The sequence below is a fragment of the Podarcis erhardii genome (genome assembly GCF_964252035.2).
Source record: "Podarcis erhardii genome assembly, chromosome: 4".
Taxonomy (NCBI): domain Eukaryota; kingdom Metazoa; phylum Chordata; class Lepidosauria; order Squamata; family Lacertidae; genus Podarcis; species Podarcis erhardii.
The window spans coordinates 16,480,169-16,498,801 of NC_138508.1; the positions used below are offsets into that span (position 1 = coordinate 16,480,169).

At 43.5% G+C, this 18,633-nt stretch overlaps 2 long non-coding RNA genes across 2 annotated transcripts in view; both read left to right on the plus strand.

Moving 5' to 3' along the window:
* The window catches only part of LOC309341331, a 509,554-nt gene that overhangs the window by 170,357 nt on the left and 320,564 nt on the right, over positions 1-18,633 (plus strand). The gene's annotated exons all lie outside the window — the stretch shown is intronic.
* On the plus strand, positions 10,862-12,705 carry LOC309340860. Its single transcript, XR_014156130.1, has 2 exons — positions 10,862-11,010; positions 12,213-12,705. It is a non-coding gene; the product is annotated as an uncharacterized lncRNA (long non-coding RNA).

Here is an 18,633-nt window from a genome sequence, read left to right on the forward strand (position 1 = left end):
ACTATAAAGTACTGAAGGACTGGTTAATACAACCATTGAAAGAAGTCTGTAACCAAATCCTCGAGGGGAAAAAGGCTCCCGAATCGTGGAAGGAAGCATTTATCTCACTTATACCAAAGACAGAAACTGAGAAACACCAAGTTAAGAATTACCGCCCTATATCACTTTTGAATGTGGATTATAAAATTTTTGCAGACATTTTAGCAAAAAGATTTAAAAAAGTTTTGTTAGAGGAGATTCACATGGACCAAACAGGCTTTCTACTAGGCAGGCAATTGTCAGATAACGTGAGGAACATTATAGATATTTTAGAACTCTTGGAAACTGACATAAATAGAAAAGCTGTCTTGATTTTTGTGGACGCAGAGAAAGCCTTTGACAATATTTGTTGGAGCTTCATGAAGAGGAATCTCCAAGGGATGGGGGTAGGCAAGAACTTTGAAAATGGTATAAGTGCAATTTACTCTGAGCAAAAGGCTAAACTAATTGTAAATGGTATGGTTATGGATGAAATCCCAATAGAGAAAGGGACACGACAGGGATGCCCAATTTCCCCTCTATTGTTTATATCGGTACTGGAGGTTTTCCTAAATATGATTAGAAGGGACCAGCTGGTTAAAGGTATACAGGTCGGAACTAAACATTATAAGTTAAGAGCATTTGCAGATGATTTAGTTTTGACATTACAACAGCCAGAAGCTAGTACAAAAAGAGTTTTGGAACTTATTGAAATATTTGGCCAAGTAGCAGGTTTTAAATTAAATAAACATAAGACAAAGGTGCTGGAAAAAAATCTCACGATGGGGGAAAAAGACAGTTTTCAAAGAGAAACTGGTTTGGAAATTGCTAAGAAGGTAAAATATCTGGGGGTGAACTTAACATCTAAGAATGTGAACCTATTTAAAGATAATTATGAGAAATGTTGGGCTGAAGTGAAGAAAGACTTTGATATATGGTCAAGATTGAGACTTTCCTTGTTAGGCCGAATTGCTGTTATTAAGATGAATGTATTGCCGAGATTGTTGTTTTTGTTCCAAACATTGCAAATTCTAGATAAGATGGATTGCTTCAAGAAGTGGCAGAAGGACATATCTAAATTTATCTGGCAGGGCAAAAAACCCAGAATCAAATTTAAGATTTTGACTGATGCAAAGGATAGAGGGGGCTTTGCCCTGCCGGACTTAAAACTTTACTATGAAGCAGCAGCTTTTTGCTGGCTGAAATCATGGCTACTTCTTGAGAATACAGACATTCTGGATTTGGAAGGTTATGATAATAACTTTGGTTGGCATGCATATTTATGGTATGACAAGGTAAAGGTACATAGAAATTTTAAAAACCACATTGTCAGGAAAGCATTGTACAATGTATGGAATCGATATAAGGATTTGCTCGAAAGTAAAACACCCAGGTGGTTGTCACCAATGGAAGCCAAGGCGGTAAAAAGATTGAACATGGACACAGATTGGCCAAAATATTGTGAAATTATAGAATATGATGGTGAAAAGATAAAGTTACAGAGTTTTGAGAAATTGAAACCTAAAGTCCGAGACTGGTTACATTATTACCAGATCAATGAAACCTTTAAGCAGGACAGAAAATTAGGTTTTCAGAAGGAGAGGTCAAAGTTAGAAACAGAATTGCTAGAACCCAATACCAAGAATTTGTCTAGAATGTACAATCTGCTGCTAAAATGGAACACACAGGATGAAACGGTTAAATCAGCCATGATTAAATGGGCACAAGATATTGGTCATGATATTATGTTTGCTGACTGGGAGCAGTTATGGACCACAGGCATTAAATTTACGGCATGTAGTGCCTTGAAAGAGAATATAATGAAAATGATCTATAGGTGGTACATGACCCCAGTTAAGCTTGCAAAAATATACCATTTGCCCAACAATAATTGTTGGAAGTGTAATGAATGTGAAGGAACTTTTTATCACCTTTGGTGGACCTGCCCGAAGATTAAGGCCTACTGGGAAATGATATATAATGAAATTAAGAAAATCCTTAAGTGGACATTTGTAAAGAAACCAGAGGCCTTTCTCTTGGGCATGGTAGGCCAAATGGTTCCAAAGAAAGATAGAACGTTTTTTATGTACGCAACAACAGCAGCAAGAATTCTTTTGGCGAAGTATTGGAAGACTAAAGAACTACCTACTCTGGAAGAATGGCAGACCAAGGTGACTGAATTTATGGGACTGGCAGAGATGACCGGCAGAATCCGTGACCAGAGGAGAGAGACAGTGGAAGAGGACTGGAAAAAAATTAAAATTTATCTTAAAAATTGTTGTAAAATTACGGAATGTTAAGATGTCAAGGGATTGGATACAAAGAATTACAGCTATAAAAATTGAAATTTATAAAAAAAAATTTAAAGAGAATTAAATATAAAAAGGGATGAAGAATTGCTAAAAAATTTTAAAATAAGGATGCAGTGAAGGGGAGGTTTGGGGAAGTCGTGTTATGTTTTTTTTTTTTTTTTTTTTTTTGTTTATGTTGTAAAACCAATAAAAATTATTTAAAAAAAAAAAAAAGATGGCCGTCCAACCTCTGCTTAGAAACCTCCAAGGAAGGAGAGTCGACAACCAGGAAGAGACTTTGTAACAAGTCTCTTCCTGGTTTTCTAGAAGAGTTTTTTTTTCACTCTTTGCTTACATGCACCTGATGTTATCTTAATGGGCTTTTTAGAAGCATAATGTTTCAACACAGCTGCAGCCCTAATCACCCTTTTTAACAGTCACAAACTGAAAAATCCAGCTCCGTACATCATGTTTAAACAACTGAGACCTTAAATGTCTTGTGGAAATTGGTGGCTTTGGCCTGGCTGGTTAAACCAAACGCAGCATGCCCAAAATTTGCTCTGCCAACAGTGCATATTCAAAACAAGCAGTAGAACCGCAACTAGCAGCCTCATACACAAAATTGCTTGAAAGGTCAAACAATAAAATAAATCAGTGCAGTTTTGAAAAGTTCTGTCTGCCATCGTGATTTGGCTTCCAAATGTGTCCAAGCATAGATGAAAACCTGATATTTCATCCCAGGAATGATCCAGCAAAATTTTCTTAAAATCAGTGCAGTTTTTAGAGGTTCATTCTGCCAATTTAATCAAAGTGATATTCAATTGCATTGAAACAAAAAGAAAAAACTTGGAACTCAGGAACTGCTGTGTCCAAATGCATAGTAAACAAACAATATTCCAAAATATATAGCAGATGGATAATTTTGCACACCACTAAAGTCACTTTTTCTTTTCTTAAAGTTATTGCCAAACCTTTAGATATTTATTGGATTATTTAGGTAGAGTGAGGTGGGTACCTGAGGCAGCAGCCCTACCCACCTTTATCCCCCAAGGTCCTTTGTCCTGACCTCCTAAGATAGACCCCCTAAAAGGCCCTCATGCAGAATGAAGGATGTTGTCCCGTTGTCAATGTTGACAGTTAGATTCCATAGATAAAATGGGAGACTCCATCTTCTCCCTCATCTCAGGTGGCAAAATGTCTTGGGACAGCCCTGGCTAGAGTTTCCAGCAATTAGTAGTCCAAACATTTTCAGACTTTGTGAAGAAAAGAACCCCAAAATGGATAAACCAAACTATGCATGTATATCACTGCTGGGGATAAATTGGACTTAGACCAATTTTAAATTGCCTGTAACATGCCTCTGAAGTTTGGAGGCTATACCTAATTAAGCACTTTGCTTCACAAATGTACCATGGAAAGGGCACTCGGCTTTCAGTAGTGCCTGTAATCTCCTTTAGGACCTTGGAACCCTGCTAAATGCATTTTGCACACAACATCTCTGAAGCAAGGTTGCAGAAACACACTCTGCGTTTAGCAGGCAGCCTGGGAGAATTGCTTGCTGCTTTTAAATTCCCTGAAATTTTTCTGTTTGGCTTAAAATTTCACGCCTGTTGACATTCTCAGGGAAGCTCTTTCATTGGATTGCGGAACCACCAAAGGAACTTAATTAATGAGATTGAGGGTGGTCTAGTGGCTAGCCTGTTCAGTTTACAAAAACAAAACAAATGTAAAAAAAAAAGTTAAAAACAGGTATGTGTGTATATATATATATATATAGTATATATATATATCAAAATATAATTAAAACAGTGTGGCTAAAAAGAGGTTAAAGCACATGTCTGAAGAAATATGTTTTAAAAAGAGCAGCGATGTCCGATGTCAATAGGCAGGGAGTTCTGAAGCTGCCGCACCAAAAGATTGATTTCTTAAAACGCAGAACAAATGTTGTGTGACACACAGAAGTCGAAGTTCTACAGTTCAAAGTGTTTGTGTGGGCCTATAGGGGTTAAGGTAATCCGTCAAATAAACGGGTTCCATGCTGTTAAGGGCTCTATACTAACACTTTGACCTTGGCACAATAGCAAACCAGCAACAAGTGCGCATGTCAATGTATGTGCCTTCTGCGCTGACTGCAGTTTCCAGATCAAGCACAGAAGAAGCCCCTCACAGAGTGCATTGCAGAGATCTAATAAAGTCAATAGTGCTTGAACCTTCGTGGTCAAGCTCTCCCAGCCCAGGAACCACCATAATTCCTATACCCACTTCAGTTGGTAAATGTTTTGGTACCTATGTACAAAGTCCTGACAGATGATCTCCATCAATGTTGACCATCTCAAGATCAGCTGGGAGACCCAGATCATAAGACAGGGCCTACTCAGTGGTGACCCTCAAACTCTCTCTTTCACACACACACTTGGGCAATATCCTGCTTATTGCTGGCCCTGAGACGCCAGTTAAAGATTTATTTGTTCACCAGGCCTTGGGGAATAGAAAGCCCAAGAATCCATACTTGCAACTGTTAGACCGAAGTCTTAGGTTGTTTTTTTCCCCCAGATTTTTAATGCTGATGTGTAATATTTTGTGTTGATGTTTTTAATTTGCATTGTGCAGTATATAAATCAAATGCATATGGAGCCTCCATGAACCTTCTTTATCTAAGAACAACAGAAGGTCACAAATCTAGCAGACTGAGCTTGCTGTACAGACAACCTAATGCACCCCAACTGCATCGTGAATAAAACCACAAAAGCAAGGGGTGTTGGTGTGACCACCCTATCAACAGAGTCCAGTCCAATCAAATTGGACTGCAATTCCCATCAGTCCCAGGAAGCATGGTCATGCTGGATGGGGCTGATGGAAGTTGGAGTCCAAAATGTCTAGAGGGAACCAGGATGGCAAAGGCTTGCAATAGAATGTTCCTGAAATCTGGCCCATCAATTCTTGACCTTTTTGGATTTATTCTATGGAGTGTGAACCACTAAGGCCCATAACAGCTACATTATAGCAGCTGACAGCTACAGGCTTCCCATGCAGTAAACAGAGAAGCCAAAGGCTTTAGCTATAGCTGACCTTTTCATCTCTCGTGGTTGGTGTTGTTTACGAGTGGCCACTGCCTTTCAAAACACGTTCTTGTTTTTATATTAGCATGACGTATTATAACTAACTTACCCATTGCTATTTTTTTCTAGAAAAAGAGCCCTGAGTTTATCCCGTATCTCTTCAGAATCTCCACAAGTTGGAAGGATAACCTCTAATGTGGGAAGACTTGCCACTTGGCAGTCAGTCTAAAGTACATCATTTCTAGGTCCTGAAGGAAGTGTTCAGTTGTGCCATAGAGCAGAAGGAACCAAGATGCTGAAAATAACAACAACAACAACAACAACAACAACAACAACAACAATTTATTTATTTATACCCTGCTCATCTGTCTGGGTTTCCCCAGCCACTTTGGGTGACTTCCAGCAGAATATTAATAATAATAATTAAAAAGCAATCAAACATCAAAAACTTCCCTAAAAACAGCTGCTTTCAGATGTCTTCTAAAAGTTGTTGATTTCCTTGACATCTGATGGGAGGGCGTTCCACAGGGCGGGAGCCACTGCCGAGAAGGCCCTCTGCCTGGTTCCCTGTAACTTCACTTCTTGCAGTGAGAGAACTGCCAGAGGGCCCTCAGCGCTGGAGTTCAGTGTCTGGGCTGAACGATGGGAGTGGAGAAGCACCTTTAGATATACTGGACCAAGACCATTTAGGACTTTAAAGGTCAGCACCAACACTTTGAAATGTGCTTGGAAACGTACTGGGAGCCAATGTAGGTCTTTCAAGACCGGTGTTATGTGGTCTCGGCGGCCGCTCCCAGTTACCAGTCTAGCTGCCGCATTCTGGATTAGTTGTATTTTCCGGGTCACTTTCAAAGGTAGCCCCACATAGAGCACATTGCAGTAGTCCAAGCAAGAGATAACCAGAGCATGCACCACTCTGGCGAGACAGTCCGCGGGCAGGTAGGGTCTCAGTCTGTGTACCAGATGGAGCTGGTAAACAGCTGCCCTGAACACAGAATTGACCTGCGCCTCCATGGACAGCTGTTAGTCCTTCAGGGGCACAGTTGCCCCTGTCAGGACCAGGGAGTCCTCCACACCTGCCCGCCTCCTGTCCCCCAAAAACTACAGTCAGCTTCTGCTGAAAGAACCATTGGATACTGCGGGGGAGCAAAAAATTCTCAAGGGTTGTGGTGGCTTTAAATGCTGCTCTGTGTTTGGATTCTGTAACATTCTGGAGGCTGCTGAATGAATAATTCGCAATGAATGATTTAGTTGACTAATTTAAACTAATTTTCTCAGAACTAATTGTCCACAAATGGTGTGTGTGTGTGTGTGTGTGTGTGCGCGCGCGCGCGCGCGCCTGTGTCCTCCTAGCAAATATTTGCCATTGGCAATTGTTTGGGCAATATTTTCGGAGAATGGATGGCTGAAGATTGCTCGGGAACTGGCTGTTCATTGCAGCTATTTGTCTAGCATCCTTTCTCTGTTTTCCAAGCTTCTACAGAAACAGCAGGCAGAGAGTGGAGTGTTTAAGGGGAAATAACAGCAGGAGATTAGCAAATCTGGTGAAATTCAAAAGATTGCTTAGATATTCAGCAGGGATAAAATAAGCAATCATCATCATCGTCATTTATATCGAACCTTTTTTCTCAAAATGGGACTCAAGGCGGTTTACACAAATTAAAGCAATGCATGGGAAATGCAGAAAGCTAGAAAATGTAGAAAAATACTAGTTAGAAAGTAATCAAACTACGATAGGATTAAAGCAATATACAATGTGTTTGATGTTTTAATTTGCTGGAAGCCACCCAGTGTGGTTGGGGCAACCCAACCAGATGGGTGGCAAACAAACAAACAAACAAACAAACAAACAAACAAACAAACAAACAAACAAATAATAAAACAAATCTGTTAAGGGAGATCGCAACCAAAAATTAGGAAGAACTTTCTGACAGTAACAGCTGTTTGACACTGGAACAGAGACTGCTTGGGAAACTAGTGGACTCTCCTTCATTGAAGGCTTTTCGAGAGAGGCTGGATGCCCATCTGCCAAGGATTCTCAAGCTGTGCTCCTGCATCGCAGGGGGTTGGACTAGATGACACTTAGGGTCCCTTCCAAATCTGCGGTTCTATCATTGTAGGGGATGGGCTCCAAGTTCAGGTTTCCCTACTGCAAATTCTACATCCTGGTAACACCTGTCATCTCAAACCTGATGTATGCCGTCTTTGAAATCACTCTTTAGTTCTCTTACAGGACTTGTGATAGTGCATTTGCATGTTAAACACACAAGGCTTGTGCCAGTTTGGTGCATCAGCAGAAGGAGAAATGACAGGGCTAATTCAGCATGCTCTGTTTTGGAACCCTCTGGTCCAGCAAAGCAATAAACACATAGGAGCAGTGCTGCTGCCAAACTATTTTGCGCCCTAGGCAAGGCTAACTACTTGCACTAAAAAAAACCTAAGGAGCAATCATGAACAGCAATTCTAATGTATGAATTGCTTTTAAAAATGATTAAATTCTTCAAAATGTAAAATATTATCAGAAATGTAAAAGATGTAACAAAAACTACGGTAATCTGTTTTAAACTGTGCACCTCAAAGGACATTACTAAAAGGTAAAGGTAAAGGACCCCTGGATGGTTAAGTCCAGTCAAAAACGACTATGGGGTTGTGGCGCTCATCTTGCTTTCAGGTCTGTGTTTGTCCGCAGACAGCTTTCCAGGTCATGTGGCCAGCATGACTAAACCGCTTCTGGTGCAACAGAACACCGTGATGGAAAGCAGAACGCACAGAAATGCTGTTTACCTTCCTGCCACAGCGGTACCTATTTATCTACTTGCACTGGCGTGCTTTTGAACTGCTAGGTTGGCAGAAGCTGGGACAGAGCAACGGGAGCTCATTCCGTTGCAGGGATTCGAACCGCCAACCTTCTGATCAGCAGGCCCAAGAGGCTCAGTGGTTTAGACCACAGTGCTCTCCCTTGAGGTCTACACCTTAGGCAACTGCCTAGTTGGCCTAATGATAAGCACTGGCTCTTTGTAGGAGCATATTCAGCTAAATCGTTGAACTAGCAGAAGTCCGTGCAATTATTCTCTCTAGCACAATGGGACTCTCCCTGCTGCCCTCGCCTCATGCAACCTCCTCGTGTCCTCCCCAAATCTGTTTCAGAGGGTCAGGAGAACCTCTGGAACCCCATGCAAGGAAAGAAGATAGCCGATTGTCCCAGTGGACATGCAGAAATACTCATACAGATGCAGCTATCTCCTAAGCATTACTTTTGAATACAGCTCATACTCTCAAGGATCTGAAACAGAGAAAGTCATTAATTCCTACAGAGCAAGAGAACTGTCAACATACATAATTTTTGACTTGGTAATGTATGCCCCCATTTTTTTGTTTTTTAACTTGTACACAGTTACAATAAATAAAAAAAGGATTTTTTAAAAAATATAAAAATTGCAGCTGCCCAAAGTACACAGTCCTGATGGTCCGTGGGAGCAACTCAGCAACATTATCCATTAGCAGTTTCCACTGATTTCCAAGTTGCTAATTATACCAAACTGCAGCACTGTTCCTACAGTAAGATAAGTTAATGAACCTCAGCTCATTATCCCTTAGTTTACTTAATAGTTCACATTATTATTGAAATGTGAAGCAGTAAGTATGCCAGCTTGTAATTGTTTTTTTCTCCCCTTATCTCTCCCCCCTCCCCTTCTTTGTATTTATTTTCTTGTATTATAGTGCATCTGTAGAGGGTGGCTTAATTACGATTTACTCTGTACTCTATATGTAAATGAATGGAGTTTCTTCTTTGTCTTAAGTGCTGCAGGCAGCACCCAGCAAGGAGAAATTGTTCCCCACATTGTCCACACTTATTTAAGAATTTGGAAGGCAGGTGAGGTGAAGGTGGCTGTGGAGCAGCAACAAATGAGAAAGATTTATTATCCAAACCGAGGGGGGGCGATACCAAAATCACAACACATGTCAGGCATTCTAATCCTCCTTACAAAGATGAAATAATATGTGCTAAATAAGACTCACATATAATAAACAACACATTTTCTTTGCGCTGCTGCAAGTCTCCCCATCTGTTTGCCTGCCTGCCTGCCTGATTTTCCTGGAGTTTTTTGCTGCTGCAAGTGAGAGAGGTACCATGATAATGATGATGATGATGATGATGATGATGATGATGATGATGATGATTTATTTATACCCCACCCATCTGGCTGGGCTTCCCCAGCCACTCTGGGCAGCTTCCAACAAAATATTAAAATACAGTAATGCATCAAACATTAAAAGCTTCCCTAAACAGGGCTGCCTTCAGATGTCTTCTAAAAGTCTGGTAGTTGTTCTCTTTGACATCTGGTGGAAGAGTGTTCCACAGGGCGGGTGCCACTACCGAGAAGGCCCTCTGCCTGGTTCCCTGTAACTTGGCTTCTCGCAATGAGGGAACCGCCAGAAGGCCCTCGGCGCTGGACCTCAGCGTCCAGGTAGAACGTTCGGGGTGGAGATGCTTCTACAGGTATACGGGACCAAGGTTTGGGGCTTTAAAGATCAGCACCAATACTTTGAATTGTGCTCGGAAACGTACTGGGAGCCAATGTAGGCCTTTCAAAACCAGTGTTATGTGGCCTCGGTGGCCGCTTCCAGTCACCAGTCTAGCTGCCGCATTCTGGATTAGTTGTAGTTTCCGGGTCACCTTCAAAAGTAGCCCCACATAGAGCGCATTGCAGTAGTCCAAGCAGGAGATAACCAGAGCATGCAGCACTCTGGCGAGGCAGTCTGTGGGCAGGTAGGGTCTCAGTCTATTTACTAGATGGAGCTGGTAAACAGCTGCCCTGGACACAGAATTGACCTGTGCCTCCATGGATAGCTGTGAGTCCAAAATGACTCCCAGGCTGCACACTTGATCCTTCAAGGGCACAGTTGCCCCATTCAGGACCAGGGAGTCCTCCACACCTGCCTGCCTCCTGTCCCCCCAAAACATTGCTCAGCTGGTTACAGCATGGTGGTGATAATTCCAAAGTGTCAAGTTCAATCCCCATATGGGACAGCCTCATATTCCTGCATTGCAGGGGGTTGGACTAGATGATGCTCAGGGTCCTTCTCCAACTCTACAATGCTAAGATTGAAAGCAGAGGAGGAGAGGGAAGCAGTGACGGAGCTTCAGAGCAGGCGAGGGCATGGCTGGCGTGCGTCCAGGGGGTATGGCACACCGCCCGCAGGGGCGTGGAGCCCAGTGCGGGGGGGGGGGGGCAGCTGCGATGGCACCCCACTGGGATCATGCTGACCGGGGCGGTGTGCTCCCTCTGCCCCGCTCATCCTCCGCCAGTGCAGGGAAGCAGCAAATCTGTGCCTAAGGAACCCATGACATTTTATCAGAGGAGAGGCACTGAATTGGTCCTTCTCCTTAGTCCCCAGGCAACTTCATTACGTAAGTCACATTTGATTGGCTGTGCACATCGTACTGTGACATCATCTTGTTCACTGCTGCTGCCTCTCCTTAGGCTTAGGGGACAACTCAGATGAAGGAAAAGCAATTCATACAAGCATATCCAACAGTATTGAGAAAACTGCTGTCACTTGGCTTATCGATGGACCAATTGGCTATCAGGAAAAGCTGTGTTCCTGATTAAAGCTCTTCTATTCCTCAGCAGCAGTGTGTGAGAGAGCTTAAGAATAAGAAGTCTGCAGATATGCCAGCCTTCCCAAACCAGTGCCATCCAGATGTTTCAGACTCCCAGCTCCCATCAGCCCTAGCCAGCACAGCCAATGTTCAAGGATAGTAGGAACTGTAGCTGAAAACATCTGGAGGGCACCATCTTGGAGAACCCGAAATACTTCATGCTAATTTAATTTCCATCAGTGTTAGACACTGCTGACAGTTCCTTGTTTATTGTGCTCTGCTTAGTGCATTTTCCTGTGTGCCTGACTACTACTTTTGTCTGCTTGTGAGCTTATTGTGTCCCCACTACCTGAATTACCAAAATAAGAAAGTCCTTTGCTGCCAGATAGTTATTTTTTTTTAAAAAAACCTACCTTTATCCGAAAGCTGCTAAATGTTCAGATTCTTTTTTCTTTTCTTAAGACAAAATGAAAAGAACTTTTCTAATTATTCCACCTTATAGACCCCCCTTCTTTTGGAGGAAAGGGGCTTATTTTATTCAAGCTGTCATCCTAATTCTCAAGTAGCTTCAAGGATTGTCTTGATACCGGCCTCAGGAATACTATTTACCTTCAAAAGAGACACCAAGCATGAAGACTCTCGGCCTAAAAATAGATATACATAGCGGGAGTTGGGCTTGGGTTATAAATAGAAACACAGATATCTTTGCAACCAATAACCAATTTAATGTATGTGAGATTGAGCAAAGAGAACAAAGAGCAGGAATCATTTCCCTCGGGATTTAGTTATTTCATGTTGGCAGAGATTTGATTAGTGCGATTTTTAATTAGTTTGCCTGTGGCTGGGTTTTTTAAAACTCTGCACTGTGTTTCTGTGGTAGTTCTAAAAAGAGCCATAAAAAAACCTTCTAGCCCATCTCTCAGAAGTGCTGAGAGAAATTCTCCAATATGTGCCTCCACTTTCCATAGTCTCCACTAAAGCTTTGCTCCAAATAAAAATGAAAATGTGAGAAAGGATGAGCAGTGTATAGACCAGAAAACTTGTGTGCTTTGATATCTCCATTTTAGCCGATACAGCAGTTCCCTAGGCTTTTAAAAAACACCATCTGGTCCAGATACCTACCGTAAATGCATTTACCTGGAATTAAGAGTTGATCCTTAATGCTGGTGGTGGTGGCGGCGGCGGCAATGATCTTCATCAAATGATTTCATCCTGGAAACATTTTTTTCTCTTTAGCAGAATCCATTAAAAAACGAGTCAAGTAAATAACACACAAACACATGAGCAACTGCACCATGAAACCAACTGAACTAAACTGCAGTGAGGACCACAATTAGAAATTGCTGAGTAAAGGAAACAGGACGTCCAGCCATCAAATTCTGCTTCTGAACTATGTGAGCTGAAGGAAATTGGGTGCTTGTGTGTGTTGGGGCTATTTTTACCAACCCCCAGTTCCAATACTTAACCCAAATATTCTTGCTGGGAAAATGGCCGCCTCGGTTTGAGTGATGCCACTCTTCCCTACGTAGCCGCCCTGACGCCTCCTTCTCTGAAAGGTAATTATTGAACTGCCGCAACCTCTGGATGAATCTACTTTTCTGCATAAGAACACAAAAACAGGAGATCAGCAGCCAAGAAGGTTTGATCGGGGAGCACCTCTTAGAAGAAATCTGATGGAGGGAGAGGAGTTGATTCGTGCCCTGTTTTATGTGGCAATATCGCCTTAATCAGACATCTATTCGCTGGTTTGTTAATGAGAGCTACATGTCAGACTTGCTGCACATGAAGATATGAGGTTATTCCCCCAAGAATCGGCTGGCTGGCTGGCTGGGATTTCAAAAACTCCCTGGCTCTAATAGCTGTAATTTTCTAACACTTTATTACCTCTGAGCTTACAAAAAGCTCCAGAGAGTTTCTGACAGCAAAGGGAGCTTGCAGAAGAGCGGGGGAAATCTGGTTTCTGCCCCCTGGAAGCTACGGCCATTTCTGCTGGAAAAGAGAAGGAGTGAAGCTGATAAGCACATGTGCTCACTAACCTATAAAAGTATAATGTCATATTAAAAGAGTGATATATTCAAATGGCTTGTGGTGGGGGGATTGCTTGGCACCCAAATATCTGAAAGACCCTTTCGGGGTTGAAATCGGCAGAGGGGGCCCTCTTGATAGTTCCTCCACCCTCAGAGCTTGGGAAGGGGGAGACAGCCTGGAATTGGGCATTTTCTGTAGTGGCTCATAACCTATGGAACTCCCTGCACACAGAGGTATTTGGGGCACCTTCATTATACAGCTTCTGGAATACTGCTGATGAAGCATCTGTGATGCACCTCTTTACACCGGCTTTTGACACTTTAGGTGTGTGTTTCTAGGACCTCTGTTATGTTTATGGTTGCAAGTTGTTCTACGTCATGGGTAGGCAAACTAAGGCCCGGGGCCCAGATCTGGCCCAATCGCCATCTAAATCCTGTCCGTGGATGGTCCGGGAATCAGCATGTTTTTACATGAGTAGAATGTGTCCTTTTATTTTAAATGCATCTCTGGGTTATTTGTGGGGCCTGCCTGGTGTTTTTACATGCGTAGAATGTGTGCTTTTATGTAAAACGCATCTCTAAGTTTTTTGTAGGGCATAGGAATTCGTTCATTCCCCCGCCCCCCAAAAAATTATATATAGTCCAGCCTCCCACAAGGTCTGAGGGACTGTGGACCGGCCCCCTGCTTAAAAAGTTTTCTGACCCCTGATCTACATTGTTGTCGTCTATGTTGTGTTTTATGACAGACAGCGTCTTGCAGTAAATAAAAAAGACCACGCAGAGTCAAAGGTCCAAAAGAAAGACTTTTACTAAAAGGCAAAGGCTTGTTACAAAAGCTTCAGAAAAAAAAACTTCAGACACATGAGGTACAAGCGAAAGTAAAAGAGAGATAAAGAGCAGCTCGCTGAGTGCAGGAATTTGTCTCTCCTGGTTCAGCGTGACCTTGAGATAGTCAAAACAATATTTGCATCAGAAAGGAACCTTCTAGAATCTTCCAGAATCTTCTAGCACTTTCCAGTTTCTGCCCTCAAAGACTTTAGTCATGACATCTTAATGCTGTAACCTGCCCTGGGACCTTAGGGTGAAGGGTGGATAATAAACAAATAAATAATAGGCATTTTTGAGCTTGATATACCAACCGTGTGTCTCAGCATGAGGCAGCGTCCTGTGCTCCTAAGAATTTCCAGAGCTGTATTGGCTGTAATGCTTGCCCAATTTCTTCGTAAGTTACCACATGCTGCTAAAATATGTCCTCCTGAGCTAGAGATTCAGCATTAGCCTTCTTTTCTGCTTGATCTCTCACTAGAGGTTGTGGTAGACTAGCTTGCCTAGGGGAATTATCCCGCCAGACTCTCTAAATCACACCCTTAACCCGGTTGGGGTTCCGCCCAGGCTTAGGAGTATCAGATTGCCTTGATTCCCATCATATACTGCACAACTAGTGCAATTGCAATCCATAGCTCAATGGTGCATTGGACCCACTGCCTGTTCCCAAACGACCTGCAGCACATTGCAGATCTCACAGCACAATGCAGTGAGGCGCAGCTTGCATTAAGTGAATCCAGGCAGTGGCAGTCTGAAGGATCCATCTTTACATGTAAGGCTAGAGTTTCAAAGGCAAGTCTTCTGTCTGGTAGGATGAGCTGCAAAAAATGTAAAAAGTTAAAAGCCTCCACCTTCTCCTCCTTTTCTCAGTAGTTCCATGCCAGCATTTCTTCAAACTTTCAGGGAACATTTTGTTAGAATTCCTGCTCCATGATTGCAGTCATGGGATTTTTGTCTATCACATGGCGGTGTGTGTTTTGACTCCACAGAGTGGGAAGTGACGGAAACAGGATGTTTGTGTTACTGTGTTCCGTGAAGTGGGTCTATTGTCCTTTGTTCTTTTTCTCTTTGCTGTCTGATGCTAGAGAGAGAGAGGGAGCCATGTTGCAGTGCTCTGTGTGTGTTTATATGTAAATAAAGTAGATTAGCCAAAATGCTGAGTTGCTGAGGTCTGTCACGCAAGGTGTGAAGACTCTGCGGATCTCTAAGTGTGCCGGTGTCAGTTGGCATCAGTCGCTGTGATGTTCTGGCAGAAGAAAGCTTTTGAAGCTCCTGAACGATCGACCAGGAGGGAGGGAACATGCCAGTTGGGCATGTGTGTCTGCCAGGGTCCTACTCGAGTGTAGGCTGAACTCCTGACACATTTTCCATGTTGACCTGACTGTCCTCAAAGCTCTGAGCATCAGCCACAGAATCCCTATGGACTGCAGAGGATTTGGGGCCTCCAGCTGAAGCGGATGGCAGGCAGAGAGATGGTTTTCTCAGCTATAGTTCTCTGTTTGGGGAATGGCTGTAGCTTTATAGTAGGCAGTGATGTAGGAAGGGGGGTGCAGTGGGTGCGGGCACCCCTGGGTGTCAACACTGAGGGGGGTGACAAAAAATAACTCCCGCACCCACTGCACGCCCCTTCCTACGCCACTGCAAGAGCACTCTCCCCTCGAGTGATTTCCAGAAACCAGAAGCATTGCTGCCCTCAACTTTGCAGGCAGAGCACAGACTTTATGGCTAGTAGCCTTCAACAGCCGTCTCCTCCATGAATCTGCCTAATCCAGAGGCATAGCTAGTTGAGGCGGGGGGCACTGGGCACCACACCGCGGGGCCTGCAGCGTGCCTGAGCCACGCATCTCTCCTGAGGGGAGGTGGTGGGCGGACTGCCTGCAAAGTCCGCACTGCTTTTTCAATCAGCGCGGGGCTTGCGTCTGCCCACTACATCAGCCGCCCTACAACTCACATTTGAAAGCCAGCAACTCTGCTTTCTGAAGAAAGACAGACAGACAGACAGACAGACAGACAGACAGACAGACAGAAAGAAAGAAAGAAAGAAAGAAAAAGAGAGAGAGAGAGAGAGAGAGAGAGAGAGAGAGAGAGAGAGAGAGAGAAAGAAAGAAAGAAAGGAAGGAAGGAAGGAAGGAAGGAAGGAAGGAAGGAAGGAAGGAGGGAGGGAGGGAGGGAGGGAGGGAGGGAGGAAGGAAGGAAGGAAGGAAGGAAGGAAGGAAGGAAGGAAGGAAGGAAGAACCTAGCATGAAACAAAGGTGAATGCTCTTGCAGTGAGAAAAGGGAGAGGCCACTGTGAAGTTTGCGAAGGGGTTTTTTACTGCTCCTTTCGGAGGGAAAAGCATGGAGCTGTTTTCCAGGTGTTCGGCAATAAATGAAATGCTTTGCCGTCATCATTCCACAGATATTTCAAAGAGACTGTGCTGAGTTCAAAGCGGCAGTTAACATATGCTAATAATGCTAATTCCCTTTTTGCTGCTCTCTTTCAGAGTAAGCGACAAGGCCTTGCTGGAGCAGTCAAAAGGGAATTGGGATGGAGGTGTACCTCCCCCCGGGCAGGATCCTTGCTTTAATTATATGGAATGTACCAGAGCTTATGTTCTAGTCTGTTAAAATGTGCCAAGCTACAAAACGTGCCCCAGAGCCCCGAGTGTACATTCCCATTCACCTCGCTGAGCAGTTTGCTCCCAGAGTCACTTTGCAATTTGGTAGGTAGGTGGTTTAACAACACTGGGAACAGATGAGGCCCCTTTATTGCAAGCCATCGCTTTCTAATTTGGCTACAATCCACGTTCCCCTCACTCTAGGATGGTGGCTTTATCACTTGGTGAGGAGCAAAGAGCATGTCCACTGGGTTCCAAACTTCACAGGATTTTTTTCATTTATTTATTTTGGGCTGTCCTTGTTTCTTTAAGTCTCTAAATTCCCCAAGTCCTCTAAATTCAAAATCAGGGCAGACACAAAAGACAGGGTTGCCACCTGTCCCGTACAATACCAGATTGTCCAGTATTTCAATGTAAAATGCAATGTCTTGTATGGATACAGTCTTGCTGTGTATTTCAGGTCCTCCACTCTCACGCTCTCTCTCTGCCATGTTAGGGATCCTCTCCAAATGCATGTGTTTGAAAGGGTGTGTGAAAGGTCACGTATTTAAGCTCTAGGGAGCCAAGCATAGACAGATTTACAGATTCATGTGTGAGAGATACACACACACACACACACACACACACACACACCCCTCTGAGATCAACGGGGTTGACCCCCCAGTTAAGTGTGTTCCATTCCTTAGAGCAGGTGGCGCTGTGGCGCTGTGGCCTAAACCACAGAGCCTAGGGCTTGCCGATCAGAAGGTCAGCAGTTTGAATCCCCGCAACGGAGTGAACTCCCATTGTTCGGTCCCAGCTCCTGCCAACCTAGCAGTTCGAAAGCACGTCAACATGCAAGTAGATAAATAGGTACCACTCTGGTGGGAAGGTAAACAACATTTATGTGTGCTGCTCTGGTTCGCCAGAAGTGGCTTAGTCATGCTGGCCACATGACCTGGAAGCTGTCTGCGGACAAACGCTGGCTCCCTCGGCCAGTAAAGCGAGATGAGCGCCACAACCCCAGAGTTGTCCACGACTGGACTTAACGGTCAGGGGTCCCTTTACCTTTATTCCTTAGCTCAGCTGCAAAGCTATCTGCATGACCTTGGATTAGGAATGTTATTTTGCAGAGTTGGTTGTTGGTGGTAGAATTCAGCTTGCTTCACCTCTTAATGCAAGCCCACCTATTTGTCTTTCCCCAAATTATGCACAACCCCAAATGGAGCTATCCTGCAAAGTTCATAGTTCTCCAAATTTTGCAAAAGAGATTTAGCTGTTACAAAAAATGTGGACAGAAAGGTATATCCTAGGGTAAAGTGTGCATAAAAACCAAATATGTTAGTGAAAACTGCAAACATGCATTCTATCAGGCTCTCATTGCTTGCAACAATGTATCTGACAAGAAACACACATTGAAATGCTGATGAATGCCTGTGGGACCTTTAAAAAAGCAAATTGCAAACTGATGCAAAGATCTGGCGAACGGAACATAAGACTGGGAAAATGAGAAACTGAAATCTGTACCTTGGGCCAGTCGTACTTTCAGCCTAATCTCTCTGGAGTATTGTGGTCCTAAACTCAAGGCTGAAAGACGAAATACTTGGCTACCAGCATCCTGCCTTGTTCGCTAGCCTTTCCTCCCCACCCCCAAATCCCTCTTTCACTGCCGTGCATTGAATTTCTTCTAAACCTTCACCCCACTCCTGTACCTTGGAAAAGCCAGTGATGAACAATAGAAGTTACCTAACTGCCTCTCCTAGATCTTCTCCTTCAACCCAGCCACATCGTGCTTTCTAGTGCTGTTTTCATTCTTCCAAGAAAGGCTGCAAACAGCTACAAGTTGGCCTTTTTTATTATTTTGAAGAGGGTTAACCTTTGAGCAGCCTCTCCTAGGAGCGAGGAAGAATCCTTGCCTTTCTGCAGCCAACAAGAATATCCTTGTAATAATACGCTTTTCAGAGTAGCGGCACTTGAGAGCGAGTGAAGTATCTTGTGCAATGCAGCAATTATGATGCCAAGCAAAGGTAACCGTGAAAGATTCTTTAGACATGTCGATGAAAGGAATGTCAACTTCCACCCTCCCGCCCTCCTCCTTCTCTGGCTTAACCACTGAAACCAACAATAAATCAACAATAATTGCAGTTCCCCTTCAACTGCTTCCCAATGACCTTTTGCAGAAGAGTTCTATCAGGGGTGAACTATACGTGCTGCAGATGCAGTTTCAGTCTT